The sequence below is a fragment of the Salvelinus namaycush genome, unplaced genomic scaffold (genome assembly GCF_016432855.1).
Source record: "Salvelinus namaycush isolate Seneca unplaced genomic scaffold, SaNama_1.0 Scaffold1084, whole genome shotgun sequence".
Lineage (NCBI taxonomy): Eukaryota > Metazoa > Chordata > Actinopteri > Salmoniformes > Salmonidae > Salvelinus > Salvelinus namaycush.
Window position 1 is genome coordinate 60,713 of NW_024057769.1, and position 24,616 is coordinate 85,328.

Sequence of the window (24,616 nt, forward strand, 5' to 3'; positions counted from 1 at the left end):
CCACACAAACAATTTTTCAAAATTACATCCACCATATTTATATATTACTTATATATCTTTCTCTAAAATACTTCTAAATAAAACCTCCACACTCACAATTTTCCCTTCATAATGTCCCAAATTCCGTCTTAGTCTTACAGCGTATCTGGCATGACTAAGAACAAAATTCATCAAATTAAAATTAAAAACTTTGCTTTTCCCAGTTAACTTCTTATGGCTGCAGGGGGCGTTACTGAGTAGCCAGCTAAATCGTGCCCATTTCAAACGGCCTCGTACTCAATTCTTGCTCGTACAATATGCATATTATTGTTATTATTGGATAGAAAACACTCTCTAGTTTCTATAGCCGTTTGAATTATGTCTCTGAGTGAAACAGAACTCATTCTACAGCACTTTTCCTCCCAGTGTGTCAGATTTCAGACATCTTGGCCTCTGGTTCCAGATCAGTTTTAAAAGTCTCTGTAAATCCTATGAGGATACAAACACTGCCCACGCCTTCCTCTAGATGTCAGTAAGTGGTGACAATTTGAATGGAGTCGATTGCGCAATCAGTGCCTCTATAAATGACCAAATACCGGAAGTAGCGTTCTTTTGGACCCTGCGCTCAACGCAAGAAGGACGTCGGACTTGGCTTTTTCCAAGCCTTTGTTTAGCCAGTAATATAGCGCCGGTCATGTTTTTACCCGTTATAGGTGTTAAAAACATCATACGTTAGTTAATTTAAACCGTTTTATAGCAATTTATATCCGTTTAGTGCGATTTTGAGGAAGTTCTATGTGATGCTCTTTGAAGCTTTGGGCACGTTTCGGGGTCCCGGTCGAACGTTAGTGGGCATTTCGACGGACAGAGGACATCTTTCGACCAATAGAAGATTAGACCCAAGAAAGGATACATTGCCCAAGATACTGATGGAAGATCACCTCATAGTAAGAAATATTTAAGATGATAAATCGTTGTTCTGTAGAAAAATGTTAAACGCACGTTCCGCCATCTTGTTTGCTATAGCTTCGCTTGGCGAACCCTGTATTGCACAGTAAGGATAATTTTAGAAATGTAAATCAGCGATTGCATAAAGAACTAATTTGTCTTTCGATTCCTGTCAACCCTGTATTTTTTAGTCAAGTATATGATTAGCTATTGATTAAACTAGATCACTCTGAAAGATGGCGACCGACATTTTCAGGCATGTTTTGCTACTATTTTCATTGTATAACCACGGTTTTTTATGGCTAAATATGCACATTTTCGAACAAACTCTATATGTATGTTGTAATATGATGTTACAGGAGTGTCATCGGAAGAATTCTGAGAAGGTTAGTGAAAAAATTAATATATTTTGGCGATGATTACGTTATCGCTCTCTTTGGCTTGAATCGATGCTCTGGTAACGTTTGCACATGTGGTATGCTAATATAACGATTTATTGTGTTTTCGCTGTAAAACACTTAGAACATCTGAAATATTGTCTGAATTCACAAGATCTGTGTCTTTCCATTGCTATGTGCTGTGTATTTTTAAGAAATGTTTTATGATGAGTAAATTGGTAATACACGTTGCTCTGTGTATTTATTCTAGTCGATTTGTGATGGTGGGTGCAATTGTAAACTATGATTTATACCTGAAATATGCACATTTTTCTAACAAAACCTATCCTATACAATACATATGTTATCAGACTGTCATCTGATGAGGTTTTTTCTTGGTTAGTGGCTATCAATATCTTAGTTTAGCCGAATTGGTGATAGCTACTGGTGTTGAGAAAAAATGGTGGACAAAGAAAAGTGGTGTCTTTTGCTAACATGGTTAGCTAATAGATTTACATATTTTGTCTTCCCTGTAAAACATTTTAAAAATCTGAAATGGTGGCTTTATTCACAAGATCTGTATCTTTCATTTAGTGTCTTGGACTTGTGATTTAATGATATTTAGATGCTACTATTTAATTGTGACGCTATGCTAGCGATGCTAATCAGTGTGGGGGGGTGGGGGGTGTGTACCGATGTCGGGACAGCCCGCCTAACAGGTTAAACCAAAAAGAAACAACCTCCTCCACTCAACGCCATCAACAATCTCTTCTCCCCAATGTTGTACTAAAATCCCCTTTAAAAACTTATGAAACTCTTCTAATCTACTACATTCAACAAAAAAGTGCATAAAATTTTCCACCCCCGTATCACAAATATCACATTCTCTTTTAATATCTCTATTTATTTGATGTAAAACCACGTTCGTAAAAATCCTATTATGTTTCAATTTAAAATCATTGTCTTCACATTCTATAGAATTATATTTTACATTTACATTCTTCCATATTGATTTCACATCTATATTTGCAAACACCCTAGACCACACTTTTTCCGAAGCAGGAGTTTTTATCTCTCTTAAAATACATTTTTCATAAACCTTTTTAACTTTCAAACCTGACAAATCATACTTCTTCCCATTACTTTCATAATATAAAACCGGTAAACCCCTAGCTCTTGTAGCCACCTCTTTATTTATTAAAACACCCCACTCCCCAGGAAGACATCCTAATATTCTCTTATACATGTTCTCCACAGTAGTTCTACTTATTTCATCATTTTCTTCAACCACATTATCAAATATTGCCTGACATGGAAGGAACCCCGGAATGACCTCATATAAGATGTCCCCAATTTGTCTCATCCCAGCCCTCATAAAATATTTACAAAACAACATCTTATTATTATACTGTATCTTGGGATTTTAAAAAATTGGCTGATTTAAAATATTGTCTAAAATGGTACACTCATAATAAATCTTTGGTAAAAACTCCCCCCAAGCCTCAAACACTTCTCTATAAAACAAAGGTATATTACCTAACATTTCCTTTTTCATACACATCAATAAACCATTGTCCCCCATCCTCCCAACCTCCTGCAAATACTCCTTAAAAAATCTTTTCCATCCATAATCTAATTCCCCATATAAATATTTACGTACCATTTTGACTCTAATTGCTGTTTTCCTCACATTTAAATCCACCAACTTCAAACCCCCCTCATAACCTGCAATCAAAGTTTTAAAAGCTATTTTCACCCCCTTCCCTTCCCATAAAAAATCAACTACAATTTTATTCATTTCAGATAAAACCCATTCTGGCATATCCAAAACATTCATTACATAAATAAAAATTGACATCAACAATGAATTTATGACAATTACTTTCCCTTTTAATTTCAAAGACCTCCCCCTCCACATATTTACCACCTTCCTAACTTTGTTTATAACTCCACTCCATGTCATATCCCTAGCTTCCTGTTCCTTCACCCCTAAAAAACACACCTAACACCTTAAAATAATCATTTACCATTTTAAAAGGCAAAATCTCCTCATTAATCTTCCCAACGTACATTATTACTGACTTCTCCATATTCACTTTTGCTCCTGAGGCTTTCTCATATACTTTAAAACACTCCATCACCCTTTTAACACTTTCCTTATCTCTAACTGTTATTGTGGTATCGTCTGCGTATTGATGAATTAAACTAAAACCTCCTTGCGGAGTCTCTACACAATTTATAAAATGATCTTTTTTAAGGTATGCCGCTAAGGGTTCTACCGATAAAACAAACAATAATGCTGATAAAGGGCACCCCTGTCTCACTGATCTCTCTAGAATAAAAGAATCTGTTAAAACCCCATTACATTTTACCCTACTTTTTGCCTTTCTATATAATAATTTTATCCATCCTATTATTCTATTTCCAAACCCATATTTTTCCAGTACCCTAAACATAAAATCATGTTCCACCCTGTCAAAAGCTTTATTAAAATCTATACTTAAAACAATTCCCCTTCTCTTATCGCTATTCATTTTATTTATCACATCTCTAAGTGTAATGATGGTATCAGCTATGTCTCTTCCAGGCACACTATAATTTTGTGTAGGTGCTATAATATCATTTAAAACCATCTTCATCCTATTCGCCAATATCTTAGCTAAAATCTTATAATCTGAGTTTAATAAACTAATTGGCCTATAATTTTCTAATTTCATTTTGCTCCCCTTATTTTTATATAAAACCGATATCAGTCCTGTCACCATGGAGTCTGAAACAGTATTATTATCTTCCATATATTGATACACTTCCATTAAAATCGGTGCTAAAAAACTTTCATACATTTTGTAAAACTCTGCAATTAGTCCATCTACTCCAGGACTTTTATTTATTTGTAATCCCTTAATTGCATCTTTCACTTCATCCACTGTTATCTTCCTATCACATATTTGCTTATCCTCAACACCAATTTGCACATCCACACTACCTAAAATCTCCTTTACACACTCTTCATCCACCTCCCCTTTCTTAAATAAATCCTTATAAAAATTCTGTACAGTTTCTAATATCTCAACATAATCATTTACCACTTCACCCTTTACATTTTCTATCTCACTAATATATGATTTCGTCTGTTTAGTTTTCTCTAAACCAAGAAAAAAAGACGTACATTTCTCCCCTTCTAAAACATACTTTGCCCTACTTCTAATAGATGCCCCCTTACATTTATCTATTTCACATTTGCTCAATTGTGCCTTTAAATCTAAAAACCTTTCAATATTATAAATAGGATCAATATCACATTTCCTCATTTCTTCATTCAATTTTGCTCTTAAATAATTTTCTTCTCTTGTCATCCTACTCCTCTTCTTCCTTGCATATCTAATACTAAAATCTTTTATTTTTTTCTTAACATTTTCCCACCACTGGCACTTATCATTCCCTTTTTGCTTATCCTCCATTTCATGTTCTATCAAAGATTTAAGTTGTATTCCATATTCCTCATCACCTAGATACCTTGCATTCAACACCACACTCCCCCCCCTTTCCCCTCCCTATCTAACCCCACCGAAAATGTTAACCCAGCATGATCACTAAAAGTTGTAAAAATATACTTAATATCCTTCATAAAATTCCTTAACCCTTCATTTACTAAAACCAGATCTATCCGTGTCTGTTTCAACTCCCCTAAAACCACCTGCCTTCTAGAAAATTCTCTCTTGTTCGGATTCTCATCCCTCCATATATCAATCAAATTGTTTTCAAACATAATCTTCCTTAAAACCCCCCTAGATACGTCACTTCTAAAAATAGCTCCCCTTGTCATATCTAATCTATTCATTTTAACATTAAAATCCCCAACTAAAATACAGTTACCCTTGCACCATTTCCCTAATTCTAAAAATAAATCCCTCCGCTCTATCTCATTATTCGGCGCATAAATATTTATAATCCTAAAAACCCTATTCATATATTCAAAGTCCAAAATTAAAATCCTCCCATTATTATCATTATATATCTTCTTCACATTTTCTACTACATCCTTCCTTAATAAAATTGCAACCCCACTTGAATTCCCTCTGCCATTGTTTCCATAAATAAAATCCCTCCATATTTTTTTTACTTCTAAAACACATACATTATCCCAGTGCGTCTCTTGAATACATAAAATATCTGAATTCTTCATTTGTACTATTCTATTAAATTTTCCCATTGTTCTCAAACCATTTGCATTTATTGACATTATATTGACCATTCTAATAAATAAAAAAATAAATAAATATAATTTCATTATCCTCTACCTGTTATCCAGTTTCTTTCCTCTTCCACCCTTTCTCTCCTCCTTTTCCCGCCGCTTTCCTCTTCCTGTATCCTTCCCTCGTTCTTTCAATCTTTTCCCCATCATCCGTATCCGATATCTCCTCCAAGTCCATGTTATCCATCCAACTCACACTCTTGACATCCACTTCCGTTGTGCTCCCCGTGCTCATCTCCGTCTCTGGTATTGTCGTCGTTGTGCTCCCCGTGTTCATCTCCGTTTCTGTTATTGTCATCAAATCCCCAACCCCCTCCATTTCTTCACCCCCCGTGGTACTTGTTAGTGCTGTGCTTTCCCCCAAAACCTGTGAGTCCCCCGTGCTTCCCCCCAGTCTACTCCCCCCCTCCTCCTGAAAACTCCCTCTTCTTATTTCTGCGTCCATACTGCTCCCAATTTCATTCATCTTCTGGTCCTTCTCCCTTCTTCCTTCCTCCGTCTCTCCACCTTCTGCCACGTCCTCTCCTCCATCTTCTTCTCCTTCTTTCGACAAGACAACTTCTTCCTCGAATAGTGTTTTACTCCCCTCTTCAACCCTAACCTCTCCACAGTTGCACTCCGCCAATCTCTTTCTGCATCCACCACAAAAATTCCTTTCCTTCTCTCCGACACATTCTCTCGCGTAGTGTCCTTGATTGCCACACTTGAAACACTTAAATTCCGGGCAGTCTTTAACTATGTGCCCGGGTTGAATACACAAACGACACACTCTGACCTGTTTGTCATGAATGACCCTAAAATATTCTGCTCCCTCCAACGTCTCAATTCTTGTAGAGTAAGGCAATGATGTCACTTTTTCTGTGAACTTGACTTTGCAAAAACGTGTCCCGTCAACCACCTCCGTTCCTGGCCAAACTCTCCTCCTTATCTCCGAGACGGCCGCCACTCCCCAGCTACTCAGCTTGCCCAGTATCACACCATCTTCTACGTATACTGGGAGATTCATAAAAGACACCACCAATTCCTTCACATTAATATCTCTCGCCAGAATCCTGGTGTCCTTTATCCGTATTCCATCCATTAAACGTTCTTTTCCTTTTTCGTTTCTCATCGTAACTTCATACTTCTTTTCTCCTTTCATTCGGCATCCCACCACCTCTCCACACACCTCCTTAATTGCTCGTAGTAGTTCCATTGTCGTCACTTTGTCTTCTCCTTCCAACTCAATTGCCACCGTGTATTCTTTGCCATATTTCATTCCTTCTTTATCTTCATTTTTCTTCCGTTGCGCCTTTTCGTTGTCTTTGTCCATTCCGTTTGTCTTTTCCATGTTGTCCGTCATAGTAAAAAATGAATCCAAAAAAACTCTCCCCCAAGCAGCAAAACTGCAAGGGGGAAGACTAACCAAACTTTAAACTATTCAACTGAAGAAAATAATAAATTATATTGCGAAATCCAATTAATTAACAAAAATAGCTCTCGAGCAAACACTCTCCAGCAAACACTCACTCACAGCTCAGACACTCGCACCTGTCGTCACTTCTCCAATCAGGAAAGGCGTATTCAGGCTGGTATGGCCGTAAGCGAAGAAGCTACTCCTGGTACACCATATAAAGTCAAAGTGAGTCTGATAAACAGACATTGCATTTTCACCAATTAGATAAGCAGCTTGAACTTTGGGTCACTCAAAAAGTGGAAGATATTACATGTACTTTATACATTGCTTACCACAAGGCAATGTTGCTGATGAAATAATGCAAGAGCACACCCTAGTGGACAAAATGCTTACAGCCCCTGGTATTCCCAGGTGGTCTCCCATCCAAGTACTAACCAGGCCCGACCCTGCTTAGCTTCCAAGATCAGACGAGATTGGGAGTATTTTTTTATTTTTTATCTTTTATTATGAAAAAACACATAATATTTACAACATTCAATCAATAATAAAAAAGGTTGAACAATTCATCCTTTTACAAAATCAAAAAAAAAAATAATAATAAAATAAAACCTATTAAAAACACAATCATCCACCAAAACCAATTAATAATTAAAAACAAGTTTTCCATTCGACTCAATTTCAATAAAAGTGCTCCCCCACACAAACAATTTTTCAAAATTACATCCAGCATATTTATATATTACTTCTATATCTTTCTCTAAAATACTTCTAAATAAAACCTCTACACTCACAATTTTCCCTTCATAATGTCCCAAATTCCTTCTTAGTCTTACAGCGTATCTGGCATGACTAAGAACAAAATTCATCAAATTAAAATTAAAAACTTTGCTTTTCCCAGTTAACCTGTTTGGGCTGCAAGCCCGACACCGCCCACAATATGACAACATCCAGCTCAAAGTGCAGGGCGCGAAATTCAAAAGCTAGTTTTTAAAAATATTTAACTTTCACACATTAACAAGTCCAAGACACCAGATGAAAGATAAACTTCTTGTGAATCAAACCAACATGTCCGATTTTTAAAATGTTTTACAGGGAAGACAAAATATGTACATCTATTAGCTAACCACGTTAGCAAATGACACCACTTTTCTAACTCCATCAGTTTCTTACTCCATCAGGTGCTATCACAAATTCGACCAAATAAAGATATAAATAGCCACTAACCAAGAAACAAATTCATCAGATGACAGTCTGATAACATATTTATTGTATAGCATATTTTTTTTCGAAAAATTTGCATATTTCAGGTATAAATCATATTTTACATTTCAGCTACAAATCAGAAAGTGCACCGAAAGCAGCCATAATATTTACAGACACCAACAGACACCAACGTCAAATAGCTTATTACTCATCATAAAACATTTCCGAAAAATATATAGTTTGCAGCAATTGAAAGATAGGCAACTTGTGATTCCAAACAATATTTCCGATTTATTAAATGTTTTACAGCGAAAACAAAATGTATCGCTATATTAGCGTAGCCACAATAGAGACACACATTTGGGCGCCCACGACCCGTTCACCTGCACGACAGATATATGAAATAACATCATAAAATGAGTCTTACTTTGGCTGATCTTTCATCAGAATGTTGAAACAGGCGTCCTCTGTCCAGATGAGTCGTTGTTTCGTTTCAGAATGAGAAATATCCCTGTTCATTTAGCATTTCCAGTAGCCGTGGTCCAACGTAAACACAGTCATACGACGGAACACGGCAAAACTCCCGAATAAAGTTTCAATAATCTGATTAAACTATATTGAAAAAACATACATTACGATGATATGGTCACATATATCCAAAAAAAATCGAGCCGGAGACGTTAGCCGTTCGTTAGGAAGGCAAAACAGAAGTCCATCCCACTTCCTTCAGAATACCGGAAGTGGGCGCTCAGGTCAAAGAAATAGGTTTTTTTCCACCACAGACCAAGAGGAGCAAAAAAAATTCTTCTCTGACATCCTCTTTACACCAATAGGAAGGCGTATAGACTGTCAGCAGACTCCTAGGTGTTAAGACCATATATAGGCATCAGATTGAAAAGAGCATAGATTTCTGACATTTCACTTCCTGGTCAGGAAAAGTGCTGCAGAAGGACTTGTGTTTCACTCAGAGAAATAATTCCAACTGTTTTAGAAACTAGAAAGTGTTTTCTATCCAAAAAGAATAATAATATTCATATTGTACGAGCAAGATTTGAGTAGGAGGCCGTTTGAAATGGGCACGATTTCACTGGCTACTCAACACTTTGCCTTGCAGCCATAAGAAGTTAAACCAAAAAGAAACAAGCTCCTCCACTCAACCCCAGCAACAATCTCTTCTCCCCACTGTTGTACTAAAATCCCCTTTAAAACTTATGAAACTCTTCTAATCTACTACATTCAACAAAAAAGTGCATAAAATTTTCCACCCCCGTACCACAAATATCACATTCTCTTTTAATATCTCTATTTATTTGATGTAAAACCACGTTCGTAAAAATCCTATTATGTTTCAATTTAAAATCATTGTCTTCACATTCTATAGAATTATATTTTACATTTACATTCTTCCATATTGATTTCACATCTATATTTGCAAACACCCTAGACCACACTTTTTCCGAAGCAGGAGTTTTTATCTCTCTTAAAATACATTTTTCATAAACCTTTTTAACTTTCAAACCTGACAAATCATACTTCTTCCCATTACTTTCATAATATAAAACCGGTAAACCCCTAGCTCTTGTAGCCACCTCTTTATTTATTAAAACACCCCACTCCCTAGGAAGACATCCTAATATTCTCTTATACATGTTCTCTACAGTAGTTCTACTTATTTCATCATTTTCTTCAACCACATTATCAAATATTGCCTGACATAGAAGGAACCCCGGAATGACCTCATATAAGATGTCCCCAATCTGTCTCATCCCAGCCCTCATAAAATATTTACAAAACAACATCTTATTATTATACTGTATCTTGGGATTTAAAAAAATTGGCTGATTTAAAATATTGTCTAAAATGGTACACTCATAATAAATATTTGGTAAAAACTCCCCCCAAGCCTCAAACACTTCTCTATAAAACAAAGGTATATTACCTAACATTTCCTTTTTCATACACATCAATAAACCATTGTCCCCCATCCTCCCAACCTCCTGCAAATACTCCTTAAAAAATATTTTCCATCCATAATCTAATTCACCATATAAATATTTACGTACCATTTTGACTCTAATTGCTGTTTTCCTCACATTTAAATCCACCAACTTCAAACCCCCCTCCTCATAGCCTGCAAACAAAGTTTTAAAAGCTATTTTCACCCCCTTCCCTTCCCATAAAAAATCAACTACAATTTTATTCATTTCAGATAAAACCCATTCTGGCATATCCAAAACATTCATTACATAAATAAAAATTGACATCAACAATGAATTTATGACAATTACTTTCCCCTTTAATTTCAAAGACCTCCCCCTCCACATATTTACCACCTTCCTAACTTTGTTTATAACTCCACTCCATGTCATATCCCTAGCTTCCTGTTCCTTCACCCCTAAAAACACACCTAACACCTTAAAATAATCATTTACCATTTTAAAAGGAAAAATCCCCTCATTAATCTTCCCAACGTACATTATTACTGACTTCTCCATATTCACTTTTGCTCCTGAGGCTTTCTCATATACTTTAAAACACTCCATCACCCTTTTAACACTTTCCTCATCTCTAACTGTTATTGTGGTATCATCTGCATATTGATGAATTAAACTAAAACCTCCTTGAGGAGTCTCTACACAATTTATAAGATTATCTCTTTTAAGAAATGCTGCTAAAGGTTCTACCGATAAAACAAACAATAATGCTGATAAAGGGCACCCCTGTCTCACAGATCTCTCAAGAATAAAAGAATCGGTTAAAACCCCATTACATTTCACCCTACTTTTTGCCTTCTTATATAATAATTTTATCCATCCTATTATTCTATTACCAAACCCATATTTTTCCAGTACCCTAAACATAAAATCATGTTCCACCCTGTCAAAAGCTTTATTAAAATCTATACTTAAAACAATTCCCCCTCTCTTATCGCTATTCATTTTATTTATCACATCTCTAAGTGTAATGATGGTATCAGCTATGTCTCTTCCAGGCACACTATAATTTTGTGTAGGTGCTATAATATCATTTAAAACCATCTTCATCCTATTCGCCAATATCTTAGCTAAAATCTTATAATCTGAGTTTAATAAACTAATTGGCCTATAATTTTCTAATTTCATTTTGCTCCCCTTATTTTTATATAAAACCGATATCAGTCCTGTCACCATGGAGTCTGAAACACTATTATTATCTTCCATATATTGATACACTTCCATTAAAATCGGTGCTAAAAAACTTTCATACATTTTGTAAAACTCTGCAATTAGTCCATCTACTCCAGGACTTTTATTTATTTGTAATCCCTTAATTGCATCTTTCACTTCATCCACTGTTATCTTCCTATCACATATTTGCTTATCCTCAACACCAATTTGCACATCCACACTACCTAAAATCTCCTTTACACACTCTTCATCCACCTCCCCTTTCTTAAATAAATCCTTATAAAAATTCTGTACAGTTTCTAATATCTCAACATAATCATTTACCACTTCACCCTTTACATTTTCTATCTCACTAATATATGATTTCGTCTGTTTAGTTTTCTCTAAACCAAGAAAAAAAGACGTACATTTCTCCCCTTCTAAAACATACTTTGCCCTACTTCTAATAGATGCCCCCTTACATTTATCTATTTCACATTTGCTCAATTGTGCCTTTAAATCTAAAAATCTTTCAATATTATAAATAGGATCAATATCACATTTCCTCATTTCTTCATTCAATTTTGCTCTTAAATAATTTTCTTCTCTTGTCATCCTACTCCTTTTCTTCCTTGCATATCTAATACTAAAATCTTTTATTTTTTTCTTAACATTTTCCCACCACTGGCACTTATCATTCCCTTTTTGCTTATCCTCCATTTCATGTTCTATCAAAGATTTAAGTTGTATTCCATATTCCTCATCACCTAGATACCTTGCATTCAACACCACACTCCCCCCCCTTTCCCCTCCCTATCTAACCCCACCGAAAATGTTAACCCAGCATGATCACTAAAAGTTGTAAAAATATACTTAATATCCTTCATAAAATTCCTTAACCCTTCATTTACTAAAACCAGATCTATCCGTGTCTGTTTCAACTCCCCTAAAACCACCTGCCTTCTAGAAAATTCTCTCTTGTTCGGATTCTCATCCCTCCATATATCAATCAAATTATTTTCAAACATAATCTTCCTTAAAACCCCCCTAGATACGTCACTTCTAAAAATAGCTCCCCTTGTCATATCTAATCTATTCATTTTAACATTAAAATCCCCAACTAAAATACAGTTACCCTTGCACCATTTCCCTAATTCTAAAAATAAATCCCTCCGCTCTATCTCATTATTCGGCGCATAAATATTTATAATCCTAAAAACCCTATTCATATATTCAAAGTCCAAAATTAAAATCCTCCCATTATTATCATTATATATCTTCTTCACATTTTCTACTACATCCTTCCTTAATAAAATTGCAACCCCACTTGAATTCCCTCTGCCATTGTTTCCATAAATAAAATCCCTCCATATTTTTTTTACTTCTAAAACACATACATTATCCCAGTGCGTCTCTTGAATACATAAAATATCTGAATTCTTCATTTGTACTATTCTATTAAATTTTCCCATTGTTCTCAAACCATTTGCATTTATTGACATTATATTGACCATTCTAATAAATAAAAAAATAAAAAAATATAATTTCATTATCCTCTACCTGTTATCCAGTTTCTTTCCTCTTCCACCCTTTCTCTCCTCCTTTTCCCGCCGCTTTCCTCTTCCTGTATCCTTCCCTCGTTCTTTCAATCTTTTCCCCATCATCCGTATCCGATATCTCCTCCAAGTCCATGTTATCCATCCAACTCACACTCTTGACATCCACTTCCGTTGTGCTCCCCGTGCTCATCTCCCTCTCTGGTATTGTCGTCGTTGTGCTCCCCGTGTTCATCTCCGTTTCTGTTATTGTCATCAAATCCCCAACCCCCTCCATTTCTTCACCCCCCGTGGTACTTGTTAGTGCTGTGCTTTCCCCCAAAACCTGTGAGTCCCCCGTGCTTCCCCCCAGTCTACTCCCCCCCTCCTCCTGAAAACTCCCTCTTCTTATTTCTGCGTCCATACTGCTCCCAATTTCATTCATCTTCTGGTCCTTCTCCCTTCTTCCTTCCTCCGTCTCTCCACCTTCTGCCACGTCCTCTCCTCCATCTTCTTCTCCTTCTTTCGACAAGACAACTTCTTCCTCGAATAGTGTTTTACTCCCCTCTTCAACCCTAACCTCTCCACAGTTGCACTCCGCCAATCTCTTTCTGCATCCACCACAAAAATTCCTTTCCTTCTCTCCGACACATTCTCTCGCGTAGTGTCCTTGATTGCCACACTTGAAACACTTAAATTCCGGGCAGTCTTTAACTATGTGCCCGGGTTGAATACACAAACGACACACTCTGACCTGTTTGTCATGAATGACCCTAAAATATTCTGCTCCCTCCAACGTCTGAATTCTTGTAGAGTAAGGCAATGATGTCACTTTTTCTGTGAACTTGACTTTGCAAAAACGTGTCCCGTCAACCACCTCCGTTCCTGGCCAAACTCTCCTCCTTATCTCCGAGACGGCCGCCACTCCCCAGCTACTCAGCTTGCCCAGTATCACACCATCTTCTACGTATACTGGGAGATTCATAAAAGACACCACCAATTCCTTCACATTAATATCTCTCGCCAGAATCCTGGTGTCCTTTATCCGTATTCCATCCATTAAACGTTCTTTTCCTTTTTCGTTTCTCATCGTAACTTCATACTTCTTTTCTCCTTTCATTCGGCATCCCACCACCTCTCCACACACCTCCTTAATTGCTCGTAGTAGTTCCATTGTCGTCACTTTGTCTTCTCCTTCCAACTCAATTGCCACCGTGTATTCTTTGCCATATTTCATTCCTTCTTTATCTTCATTTTTCTTCCGTTGCGCCTTTTCGTTGTCTTTGTCCATTCCGTTTGTCTTTTCCATGTTGTCCGTCATAGTAAAAAATGAATCCAAAAAAACTCTCCCCCAAGCAGCAAAACTGCAAGGGGGAAGACTAACCAAACTTAAAACTATTCAACTGAAGAAAAAAATAAATTATATTGCGAAATCAACATACTTAACAAAAATAGCTCTCGAGCAAACACTCTCCAGCAAACACTCACTCACAGCTCAGACACTCGCACCTGTCGTCACTTCTCCAATCAGGAAAGGCGTATTCAGGCTGGTATGGCCGTAAGCAAATGACTAACTCTTGGTACACCATATAAAGTCAAAGTGAGTCTGATAAACAGACATTTTCACCAATTAGATAAGCAGCCTGAACTTTGGGTCACTCAGTAAGTGGAAGAAATTACATATACTGTAGCCATCACTTTTTAGCACAGATAGTTGGATGAAATACAAACCAACCTTGCTAACATTTCAAAGCGAGGGCACATATTTCAGCCTTGTGGGAAAAAACGGACAAATACAATGACTTCTGACAAATACATCATTAGCAACAGTTTCCCATGCAGCTATCCTACTAGCCAGAATAAATACACAAAATCTCTGAATGTTGAAAACCTATTGCATTGTTCTGTGCCAAGGAGGAGCGCATGTATGGACAATTTCATATTGTAAGCGCATGGGCGTATGACACATCATGACCATGGGGGTTAGAGCGGCTTCTCAACTATATCTTGATTGAAGTACCAGCGTGGCATAAATACCATGCTGCATTTCGCAACATGATGTTTCCACAAAATGTCAACAATGTTTGGCTACAAACAAATGTTTCTACCTTTCAATTGGTCCACAAAGTGTCTTTCACAACTGACTTCAAAGATCTCCATAAGCACGGGCAATTGACTCAAGTCATCCTCAAGCTTGCCGCCAAGCAACGGTTTGTCGTTAAACAAGACATCAGGGGAGAGCTCGGACGCAGTCCCCCACTACCATAACTTATGCAATCGAGATTTCCACATTTGGGAAATTCACAGGGGTCAGCATAGCTGGCGTGCAATGGCTAAGCCTCGCCCTGGGTGAACCGCCTTTCTTGACCACGGTATCTCCCTTACCAGGTAAGTATGAGTTATACTCATCGGTGGAGGGCAAGTGTCTCCAGTGCCAACATTTTCGGCTAATGGTAACCACTTTGTGTTCCGATAATATCACATCACATCGACCTGCGTTAAATGCCGTTTAGGAATGCACTTGCAGACAGAGTGGTGAAAAAGTAGTTCATTTTGTTTACTAGATTATATCAGTGAACCACTAGATTCCCATCATGCAACACTGTAGAAAAATCACCAATGACTTTTTAATATCTTAACCTGTCTGATATCACAAATGTATGCGATACGACGAAATAAAATCACATTCAGACACACACACACACACACACACACAGACAAATGCATGAAAGCAATTGATTTATTATCGATAACATCTCACATTCTCTTGTACTTTTGATTTACGCCGTAAAAGAAGGGTTGTAATTCCACCATGGAAAACACAGGGTCATCAGACACCAGTCCAGTTCCACTCCTCACCAGCATTATTTCCTTTGATCATTTGAACAGGGCGAGGGAGCACAAAGCACACACAAGCTGCATTCAGTAACAATATTCTTATTTGTCTTATGCATAAAAGGCAGTTGCTCCCTGACAACACAAGGAACTTTGATTGTATTAAAAGGGCAGGGGAGACTAGCCCATAGAAGCGGCATTTAGTCAATTCAGCATCAAATGCTTACTACAAGGCAGTGTTGCTGATGAAATAATGCCAGAGCACACCCTAGTGGACAAAATGCTTACAGCACCTGGTATTCCCAGGCAGTCTCCCATCCAAGTACTAACCAGGCCCGACCCTGATTAGCTTCCGAGATCAGACGAAATCGGGCGTATTTTATTTTTTATTTTTTATTTTTAATCTTTTATTATGAAAAAACACATAATATTTACAACATTCAATCAATAATAAAAAGGATGAACAATTCATCCTTTTACAAAATAAAAAAATAAAAAATAAATAAAATAAAACCTATTAAAAAACACAATCATCCACTAAATCCAATTAATAATGAAATACAAGTTTCCCATTTGACAGAATTTCAATAAGAGTACTCCCCCACACAAACAATTTTTCAAAATTTCCTCCACCGTATCTATATATTATCTCTATATCTCTCTCTAATATGCTCCTAAAAAAACCTTCCACACTCACAATTTTCCCTTCATAATGACCTAAATTCCTTCTTAATCTTATCGCATATCTAGCATGACTTATTACAAAATTCACCAAATTAATATTTAAAACTTTACTTTTCCCATTTAAACCAAAAAGAAACAACCTCCTCCACTCCACCTCAGTAAAAATCTCTTCTCCCCAATGTTTTACTAAAAGTCCTTTTAAAAACTCGTGAAAATCTTTCAACCTACTACATTCAATAAAAAAGTGCATCAAATTTTCCACCCCCGTACCACAAATATCACATTCTCTTTTAATATCCCTATTTATTTGATGCAAAACCACATTTGTAAAAATCCTATTATGTTTCAATTTAAAATCATTGTCTTCACATTCTATAAAATTATATTTTACATTTACATTCTTCCATATTGATTTTACATCCATGTTTGGAAACACCCTAGACCACACTTTCTCCGCAGCAGGACTTTTTATCTCTTTTAAAATACATTTTCTATAAACCATTTTAACTTTTAGACCTGATAAATCATGTTTCTCCCCATTACTTTCATAATATAAAACTGGTAAAGCCCTAGATCTTTTGACCACCTCTTTGTTTATTAAAATCACCCACTCCCCGGGAATACATCCTAATATTTTCTTGTACATATTCTCCACAGTAGTTTTACTTATTTCTTCATCTACTTCAACCACATTGTCATATATAGCCTGAAATGGAAGAAACCCAGGAATTACCTCATATGCTATGTCACCTATCTGCCTCATCCCAGCCCTCATAAAATATTTACAAAACAACATCATATTATTGCACTTTATCTTTGGATTTAAAAATATCGGCTGATTTAAAATATTTTCTAAACTGGTACATTCATAATAAATATTTGGTAAAAACCGCCCCCAAGCCTCAAACACTTCTCTGTAAAACAAAGGTATATTACCTAACATTTCCTTCTTCATACTCATCAATAAACCATTGTCCCCTATCCTCCCAACCTCCTGCAAATACTCTTTAAAAAACCTTTTCCACCCATAATCCAATTCACCAAATAAATATTTACGTACCATTTTTACTCTAATTGCTGTTTTCCTTACACTTAAATCTACCAACTTCAAACCCCCCTCCTCATAACCTGCAATCAAAGTTTTAAAAGCTATTTTCACCCCCTTCCCTTCCCATAAAAAATCAACTACAATTTTATTCATTTCAGATAAAACCCATTCTGGCATATCCAAAACATTCATTACATAAATAAAAATTGACATCAACAATGAATTTATGACAATTACTTTCCCTTTTAATTTCAAAGACCTCCCCCTCCACATATTTACCACCTTTCTAACTTTATTTATTACACCACTCCATGTCAAATCCCTAGCTTCCATTTCTTTCACCCCTAAAAACACTCCTAATACCTTAAAATAATCTTTAACCACTTTAAAAGGAAAATTCCCCTCAATAATCTTCCCAATATACATTACTACTGACTTCTCCATGTTAACCTTTGCACCCGATGCTTGTCCATATACTTTAAAACACTCCATCACCCTTTTTACACTACCCTCATCTCTAACTGTTATAGTGGTATCATCTGCGTATTGATGAATCAAACTAAAACCTCCTTGCGGAGTCTCTACACAATTTATAAGATTATCTCTTTTAAGAAATGCTGCTAAAGGTTCTACCGATAAAACGAATAATAAAGCTGATAAAGGGCACCCCTGTCTCACAGATCTCTCAAGAATAAAAGAATCGGTTAAAACCCCATTACATTTCACCCTACTTTTTGCCTTCTTATATAATAATTTTATCCATCCTATTATTCTATTACCAAAACCATATTTATCCATTACCCTAAACATAAAATCATGCTCCACCCTATCAAAAGCTTTATTTAAATCTATGCTTAAAACAATTCCCCCCATCTTATCATGATTCATTTTATTTATCACATCTCTAATTGTATTAATTGTATCAGCAATATCTCTACCAGGCACACTATAATTCTGTGTAGGTGCTATAATATCATTTAAAACTTGCTTCATTCTATTTGCCAGTATCTTAGCTAAAATCTTATAATCCGAATTTAATAAACTAATTGGCCTATAATTCTCCAGTTTTAATTTGCTCCCCTTATTTTTATATAAAATCGTTATCATCCCTGTCACCATAGATTCAGAAATACTTTCATTATCCTCCATATATTGATAAACTTCCAATAAAATAGGTGCTAAAAAACTGGCATATATTTTATAAAACTCTGCAATTATTCCATCTACTCCAGGACTCTTATTTACTTGTAAACCCTTAATCGCATCTTTAACTTCAGTCAATGTTATCTTCCCATCACACATTTGTTTATCTTCTACATTAATTTTCACATCCACACTATCCAATATCTCCTTTACACACCCCTCATCCACCTCCCCTTTCTTAAATAAATCCTTATAAAAATTCTGCACTGTTTCTAAAACCTCTACATAATCATTGACAACTTCACCCTTTATATTTTCTATCTCTCTAATATATGTTCTTCTCTGTTTATTCTTCTCTAAACCAAGAAAAAATGAAGTACATTTCTCCCCCTCCAAAACATACTTTGCCTTACTTCTTATAATTGCACCCTTACACTTATCTATTTCATATTTAGTCAATTGTGCTTTTAATTCCAAAAACTTTCCTATATTATAATTAGGTTCACTGTCACACTTCCTCATTTCTTTATCCAATTTAGCTCTCAACTCATTTTCTTCTCTTTTCATCCTACCTCTCTTTTTCCTTGCATATCCTATACTAAAAACCTTTATTTTTTCCTTAACCTTATCCCACCATGAACACTTATCATTCTCTTTCTGCTTATCCTCCATTTCACATGCTATCAAAGATTTAAGTTGTTTCCCATATTCCTCATCTCCCAAATACCCTGCATTCATACACCATATTCCACCCCCTGTTCTTTCCTTATCTAATCCCACTGAAAATGTTAAACCTGCATGATCACTAAAAGTTGTAAAAACATACTTAATATCTTTCATAAAATTCCTTAATCTTGCGACTACAGGGGGTGCTGTTCCGAATTAGCATTTTGTCGTCTCCAAATTAAACTGCCTAGTACTCAATTCTTGCTCGTACAATATGCATATTATTAATTCTATTGGATAGAAAACACTTTCTAGTTTCATACAACGTTGGAATTATGTCTGTGGGTGACCCAGAACTCTTTCTACAGCGAAATCCATGACAGACAGTGAAAGGTCTGAGAGCGAAGCTCTGGTTTCAGATCAGTTTTTAAGGTCTCTGTGTATCCTATGGAACGACACGAACTGCACCCGCCTTCCCCTGGATGTCAGTAACCAATGAGAAGTGGAATGGGCCTTCTACGTAGCTCTCAGAGTTTATAAAAGACCAAGGAGTGAGAGTAGCCCCCCTTTCGACGCTCGCCCTTACGCAGGAAGGGACCTCCGGATGCCATTTTCAAAGGCTCGGTTATCAACGTGAAATGTATCCGTCTGTAATTTAATTCGATATAGGAGTTAGAAACATCATAAGGTAGTTAATTTAAACCGTTTTATAGCAATTTATATCCGTTTAGTGCGATTTTGATGCATTTCTATGTGATGCTCTATGAAGCACCGGGCACGTTTCGGGGTCCCGGTCGAACGTTAGCGGGCATTTCGACGGACAAAGGACATCTTTCGACCAAAAGAAGATTAGACCCAAGAAAGAATACATTGCCCAAGAATCTGATGGAAAATCACCTCATAGTAAGTAATATTTAATATGATAAATCGTTGTTCTGTCGAAATATTTTAAACGCATATTTCGCCATCTTGTTTTCTATCCCTTCGCTTGGCGAACCCTGTATTGCACAGTAAGGATAATTTTAGAAATGTAAATCAGCGATTGCATTAAGAACTAATTTGTCTTTCGATTCCTGTCAACCCTGTATTTTTTAGTCAAGTATATGATTAGCTATTGATTAAACTAGATCACTCTGAAAGATGGCGACCGACTTTTCCATGCTGGTTTTGCTACCATCTTCATTGTATAACCACGGTTTTTTATGGCTAAATATGCACATTTTCGAACAAACAATATATGTATGTTGTAATATGATGTTACAGGAGTGTCAACGGAAGAATTCTGAGAAGGTTAGTGAAAAAATTAATATCTTTTGGCGATGATTACGTTATCGCTCTCTTTGGCTTGAATTGATGCTCTGGTATTGTTTGCAAATGTGGTATGCTAACTTATCGATTTATTGTGTTTTCGCTGTAAAACGCTTAGAAAATCTGAAAGATTGTTGTCTGAAATCACAAGATCTGTGTCTTTCCATTGCTATGCTTTGTCTATTTTTATGAAATGTTTTATGATGAGTAAATTGGTCATACACGTTGCTCTCTCTAGTAATTCTAGTCCAGTTGTGACTGTGGGTGCAATTGTAAACTGTGATTTCTACCTGAAATATGCACATTTTTCTAACAAAACCTATCCTATACCATAAATATGTTATCAGACTGTCATCTGAGGAGGTTTTTTCTTGGTTAGTGGCTATCAATATCTTAGTTTAGCCGAATTGGTGATAGCTACTGGTGGAGAGAGAAAATGGTGGACAAAGGAAAAATGGTGTATTTTGCTAACGTGGTTAGCTAATAGATTTACATATTGTGTCTTCCCTGTAAAACATTTTAAAAAACAGAAATGATGGGGTTATTCACAAGATCTGTATCTTTCATCTGGTGTCTTGGACTTGTGATTTAATGATATTTAGATGCTACTATTTAATTGTGACGCTATGCTAGCTATGCTAATCAGTGTGGGGGGGGGGGGTGGGGGGTGATCCCGGATCCGGGATTGAGGTTCGGTAAAGGTTAAACCTTCTTTTACTAAAACCAGATCTATCCTCGTTTGTTTCAAATCCCCTAAAACCACCTGCCTTCTAGAAAATTCTCTTTTTTCTGGATTTTCCTCTCTCCATATATCAATTATTCCTTTTTCTAACATCATCTTCTTTAAAACCCCCCTAGATACATCACTTCTAAAAATAGCTCCTCTTGTCTTATCCAGTCTATCCATTTTAACATTAAAATCCCCAACTACAATACAGTTTCCCTCACACCATTTCCCTATTTCTAAAAATAGATCTTTGCGCTCTATTTCAGTATTAGGCGCATAAATATTTATAATTCTAAAAACCATACTCATATATTCAAAATCTACAATTAAAATCCTCCCATTATTATCATTATATATCTGTTTCACATTATCCACCACATCCTTCCTCAATAAAATAGCAACCCCACTTGAATTCCCTCTGCCATTGTTTACATAAATAAAATCCCTCCATATTTTTTTTACTTCTAAAACACATACATTATCCCAGTGCGTCTCTTGAATACATAAAATATCTGAATTCTTCATTTTTACTATTCTATTAAATTTTCCCATTGTCCTCAAACCATTTGCATTTATTGACATTATATTAACCATTCTAATAAATAAAAAAATAATAAAATATAATTTCATTATTCTCTACCTGTTATCCAGTTTCTTTCCTCTTCCACCCTTTCTCTCCCCCTCTTCCCCCCGCTTTCCTCTTCCTGTATCCTTCCCTTGTTCTTTCAATCTTTTCTCCATCATCCGTATCCGATATCTCTTCCAAGTCCATGTTTTCCAGCCAACTCCCCTTCTTGACATCCACATCCGTTGTGCTCCCCGTGCTCATCGCCGTCTCTGGTATTGTCATCAACTCCATAACCCCCTCCATTTCTTCACCCCCCGAGCTACTTGTTAGTGCTGTGCTTTCCCCCATAACCTGTGAGTCCCCCTTGCTTCCCCCCAGTCCACTCCCCCCTCCTCCTGAAAACTCCCTCTTCTTATTTCTGAGTCCATACTGCTCCCAATTTCATTTATCTTCTGGTCCTTCTTCCTTCTTCCTTCCTCCGTCTCTCCACCTTCCACCACGTCCTCTCCTCCATCTTCTTCTCCTTCTTGCGACAATACCACTGCTTCCTCGAATATTGTTTGACTCCCCTCTTCAGCCCTAACCTCTCCACAGTTGCACTCCGCCAATCTCTTTCTGCATCCACCACAAAAATTCCTTTCCTTCTCTCCATCACATTCTCTCGCATAGTGTCCTTGATTGCCACACTTAAAACACTTAAATTCCGGGCAGTCTTTAACTATGTGCCCGGGTTGAATACACATACGACACACTCTGACCTGTTTGTCATGAATGACTCTGAAATATTCTGCTCCCTCCAACGTCTCAATTCTTGTAGAATAAGGTAATGATGTCACTTTTTCTGTGAACTTGACCTTGCAGAAACGTGTCCCGTCAACCACCTCCGTTCCTGGCCAAACTCTCCTCCTTATCTCCGAGACAGCCGCCACTCCCCAGCTACTCAGCTTGCCCAGTATCACACCATCTTCTACATATACTGGGAGATTCATGAACGACACCACCACTTCCTTCACATTAATATCTCTCGCCAGAATCTTTGTATCCTTTATTCTTAATCCATCCATTAGACGTTCTTTTCCTTTTTCATTTCTCATCGTAATTTCGTACTTCTTCTCCCCTTTCATTCGGCATCCCACCACCTCTCCACACACCTCCTTAATTGCTCTTAGTAGTTCCATTGTCGTCACCTTGTCTTCTCCTTCCAACTCAATTGCCACCGTGTATTCCTTGCCATATTTCATTTCTTCTTTATCTTCATTTTTCTTCCGTTGCGCTTTTTCGTTGTCTTTGTCCATTCCGTTTGTCTTTTCCATGTTGTCCGTCATAGTAAAAAAATGAATCCAAAAAACTCTCCCCCAAGCAGAAAAACTGCAAGGGGGAAGACTAACCAAACTTAAAACTATTCAACTGAAGAAAATAATAAATTATATTGCAAAAACCAATTAATTAACAAAAATAGCTCTCGAGCAAACACTCTCCAGCAAACACTCACTCACAGCTCAGACACTCGCACCTGTCGTCACTTCTCCAATCAGGAAATGCGCATTCAGGCTGGTATGGCCGTACGCAAATGACTAACTCTTGGTACACCATATAAAGTCAAAGTGAGTCTGATAAACAGACATTTTCACCAATTAGATAAGCAGCCTGAACTTTGGGTCACTCAGTAAGTGGAAGAAATTACATATACTGTAGCCATCACTTTTTAGCACAGATAGTTGGATGAAATACAAACCAACCTTGCTAACATTTCAAAGCGAGGGCACATATTTCAGCCTTGTGGGAAAAAACGGACAAATACAATGACTTCTGACAAATACATCATTAGCAACAGTTTCCCATGCAGCTATCCTACTAGCCAGAATAAATACACAAAATCTCTGAATGTTGAAAACCTATTGCATTGTTCTGTGCCAAGGAGGAGCGCATGTATGGACAATTTCATATTGTAAGCGCATGGGCGTATGACACATCATGACCATGGGGGTTAGAGCGGCTTCTCAACTATCTCTTGATTGAAGTACCAGCGTGGCATAAATACCATGCTGCATTTCGCAACATGATGTTTCCACAAAATGTCAACAATGTTTGGCTACAAACAAATGTTTCTACCTTTCAATTGGTCCACAAAGTGTCTTTCACAACTGACTTCAAAGATCTCCATAAGCACGGGCAATTGACTCAAGTCATCCTCAAGCTTGCCGCCAAGCAACGGTTTGTCATTAAACAAGACATCAGGGGAGAGCGCGGACGCAGTCCCCCACTCCCATAAATTATGCAATCGAGATTTCCACATTTGGGAAATTCACAGGGGTCAGCATAGCTGGCGTGCAATGGCTAAGCCTCGCCCTGTGTGAACCGCCTTTCTTGATCACGGTATCTCCCTTACCAGGTAAGTGTGAGTTATACTCATCGGTGGAGGGCAAGTGTCTCCAGTGCCAACATTTTCGGCTAATGGTAACCACTTTGTGTTCCGATAATATCACATCACATCGACCTGCGTTAAATGCCGTTTAGGAATGCACTTGCAGACAGAGTGGTGAAAAAGTAGTTCATTTTGTTTACTAGATTATATCAGTGAACCACTAGATTCCCATCATGCAACACTGTAGAAAAATCACCAATGACTTTTTAACATCTTAACCTGTCTGATATCACAAATGTACGCGATATGACGAAATAAAATCACATTCAGACACACACACAGAGACAAATGCATGAAAGCAATTGATTTATTATCGATAACATCTCACATTCTCTTGTACTTTTGATTTACGCCGTAAAAGAAGGGTTGTAAT

At 36.9% G+C, this 24,616-nt stretch overlaps 2 non-coding genes across 2 annotated transcripts; both read right to left on the reverse strand.

Annotated features, from left to right (window-relative positions):
• Positions 1–15,070: 15,070 nt before the first annotated feature.
• LOC120035664 lies at positions 15,071–15,235 on the reverse strand. The gene has a single exon (XR_005474258.1). It is a non-coding gene; the product is annotated as a U1 spliceosomal RNA (small nuclear RNA).
• An 8,818-nt stretch (positions 15,236–24,053) lies between these two features.
• LOC120035663 lies at positions 24,054–24,218 on the reverse strand. Its single transcript, XR_005474257.1, has one exon. It is a non-coding gene; the product is annotated as a U1 spliceosomal RNA (small nuclear RNA).
• Between the last annotated feature and the right edge of the window lie 398 nt (positions 24,219–24,616).